Source organism: Bremia lactucae, linkage group LG1, assembly GCF_004359215.1.
Source record: "Bremia lactucae strain SF5 linkage group LG1, whole genome shotgun sequence".
NCBI lineage: Eukaryota > Oomycota > Peronosporomycetes > Peronosporales > Peronosporaceae > Bremia > Bremia lactucae.
The window spans coordinates 8996668-9000452 of NC_090610.1; positions in this window are offsets into that span (position 1 = coordinate 8996668).

Genomic DNA, 3785 nt, shown 5'->3' on the forward strand with positions numbered 1-3785 from the left:
AATCGCTGGCGTCACAGACCCCATGGAATGGTCTGTCTTGATCTGCAATCTCCAAGGTGGGTGATTGCATCAAGCTTTGCTTGATTTCCTTAAAGGAACGCCTACAATCAGCGTTTCATGATTATTTCTCGTCTTTTTTAAGAGACGAGATAGATGAACTGTTATCTTGGCATAGTTGCGTGTGTACCTGTGCAAGTACGCTGCTAGCCCAAGGAACTTTCTATGTCCCTTGACATCGACTGGAAATGGCCAGTCGGTAGTTGGCTTGATCTTTTCGGGATCAGGGCGCACGCCGATGCACCCAGGAAGTATTATCTTGCTTGCAGCAAAAATACACTTCTTGAAATTTGCGTACATGTCATGATTTCGTATAAGTCGTACGAACCTGACGAATGTGAGTTTAATGAACTTCCACGTCCGTCTTCCCGTCCATAGCCCGGCTATGGACGAATTCATCGTCGTAATAACTCGGTGCTAATTCTCGCACCGGTATTAACAGATTCGTTACGCATCTGTTGAATGTTGCAGGGGCGTTACTAAGCCCCTGTGGCATTACTAGCCATTCTCAGAGCACCCAAGTGGGAGTGCTCACTGACGACCTCACGGGATGTCCCGTTCACGCATAAGGATCTGATAAAACCCATATACCAGATCCATAGACAAAAAGATGGTACTCTTAGACGTACCATCTATGATTACGTTTTTCTAGTTATCGGTGTTTGAGCCGGTTTTGTTGCAGCGTTCAGTTTATTGAATGCGTGCACTATCTGCCACCCTTCTGTGGCCTTTCCCACACAGAAGGTGGAAGAGCTATGTGGGGAGGTTGACTCCCTTACATGGCCCGCTTTTAATCAATCGATAAAGAATTTATCGATCGCAAGTACTAGTTTACGAGGCAGTGACCTCTGCTTCGTGACACAGTACATCAAGCCCGGTTTGTGCTCGATATAATGTCGAGTACCTTTCTTCTTTGGAAACTCGCATGGAACCGCTTCGAGGCTTTCATCTCTGAGTTCAATCAATTCTGGTATAAAGGATATACCTTAAGTGACTCCCAAAATTAAGCAGTATATCTCCCAATCCGAGTCTTCACATCGAGGACACTTTCGTCCATCGATGAGCTGCTGAGAACCCATTCGTTCTCTTCAAAAATGTTCGCTGACCGAATATCGGTTACGTATTCGTCCTCTGTGACAAGTACGCAGATCTGCTTGATTCTACCATTATGCAGATCTCTCAAGAATCGTTTAGATTCTAGGGTTGGTAATTGAGTTATCTCCGAAGCAACTTCGGAGGCGCATACAGATCAAGAGTATAAGCGCCTACTCTTGATCCGTCATTAAACAAGACATTCAATGTCTCGCTTTCTTCCTGGGATCCCTTTTCCACAGGCTGCCGAGGAATTAATCTCTCGGAATGCTGAAGTCTAGTCACTTTAGCATCAACTATTTTTGGAGCTTTCTCCTCAACTACGTGGGGACTTATTCCCTCAACTTCTCTCGACTGTGATTCTGCTATCACAGTCGGGTCCTCTACGGTCGACTCTCTACTCGACCAAAGATCATCGTCCTGTCCCTTTTGGGCAACCGGTATCCTCCTTGGATGTCGCCCGCTAGGCGTACATTCATGTCTCAATCCACTTGACTTACTCGAGTATTGGACCTTCGGCGCTGCCTGTGCATTCGCACAGCCGGCAACACAACTGTGGTCTTGTGCATCTACTAACGCCCGTACCACAAGTAAGACCATCGCACTCACTCGTAGTACATCCACACGCTTTTGGATGCTCCAAGGCGTTCATCATATGGCCATCTGATGAACAAGTGGCAGGCATCTTTATGGATCGATGCTGCCAACTGATTCTTGGTTCTTACTTTCTGAGCCAAGGTAAACCTAGGATGACATCAAATTTGTCATCCAAATCCCGTACGATGAAATTATCATCATACTGTAAATCACTTAACGTGTAGTAAAATTTCACTACGCGTTTCATTACTGTTATCGATGCGCCTGTCCCTAGACGCACCGTCATCCTCGTTGGAGGGATGTCGCGCTCAACATATTTGAGCCTACGATCTCTAGCGACTGGCTGTGTATCATCCCAGGTACAGGGGTCTGTACCTTTTGTAACCTCAACAGTTCTGCCTGTTGAGAGCCTTGCTAATTAAGAAAGGCTACTTTCTCCTTCGCCTCGTCAAGTTCATGTTGTATAAACTTGGTGATGGCTGAATGAAGGGCATCTCTGTCCAAACCGGACAGCATGGCCAGGATGGCATCATTCTCTACGGTCGAATGCATTCGTTCGACCGCACTCCTTCTATGTCACTTAGAAAGGAGTAGCTATCACGCGAGAAGTGATGCGTATTTCCATTACTATCTGACATGTCCATGTCAGATGATAGAACTGTGGTCGTTGGACGGACTCGAAAGTGCTACCAGGTGTAACGGGGGACTGCCGACTTGTACTGCTTCAGTATAAGTCCACTTCGCACTGCTTCAGTGCGAGTGGTGTCACACGTTGCTTCACGTACACTAGTTGGTGCAGAGGAAGGGTCCCTTTAAAACACTTGCTTTGAAGAGGGTTAAAAGTAAACTGTATTTAATATTATTAAGTTCTTCTTTTTTATCTATTAAATACTGACTTAATTATATACTCATACAAAACATGTAATAAAGTCTTATCTGTCTCTCTCTTTGCGCGCGTCCAGTGCTGGCTGGACCGCGGAGCAAGTAGATATAATGGCCTATATCTCCCAATGATTAAGCTTTTCGAATATTACTATGCAAAGTTATATTCTCCAAATATTATCTAGCTGTTAGATAATATATTAATTGACAACCTTAAAGTGTTAATTTCATGTAACGACACACCCCTACACACAATGTCCTTGAAATACTTTCTGCGCATTATCACATACGAAAGCGCAGCATCAAATCGGACGGCACGCAGAATTTTGCATTTATAAAAATCGATAAGGCGTATGCACCTAAGTCACATACTTGCGCATGCACGTTAAACTTGCATCTTAACTTAAAAAAATGGCACTACCGTAGCCACATCCCATTTCAAGAGCCGTTACAACCTTGAATCTAGGTAAGGATAACTAAAATCACTTGCCGAAGTAGCTACGTGGTGTATAGACCTATAATGTAGGATGGAGAGGAAAAGTACTGACTTAATTTCGACGCATTCAATAGTCGAATATTGTACGGCAGAAAAAATTTTTGACGCAGCATTAAAGCAAAGAGTGTCCTTTTAGCAATCGATCGTACGAATTGGTCACCGAAAGGGAATCTGTTTCTGCTGCGCTTAAGGAAAACACTTTTTACGAATGATATGTATAAAATGCAACATAAACCCCAAGGCATATATTAAAAAATCGTCGTGCTTTTATAAGTTATGGTTAAGTTTGTATCTTTAACGTTGATTTCTTTCGATTTTAAAATTTCGTTGTCGTGTCGCACTTATTCAAAAACAATCCTCGTTCGAGCAAGGGCCAGACAGGCGTTTAGTCAGACCTCCTCCTTGTATCTTTCTCGCTGGTAAGAGATCCACAAAGACAACGATCTCCGCAATTTGCACCAAAACTGGCAAAATTTAAACGCGGGAGAGAAGTTGTTTGCCTGAGGGGACTTCTCAGGCTCCGGTGTGACGTTTCCGAAGAAATTTGTGTCAGAACAATACTATGGAGCAGTCTATTTGAATGTCTCAAGATGCATCCGATTTCAGAAAAATTAAATTTATTTGCACTAAGATTCCGTGGTTACACATGTACAGCCAATAT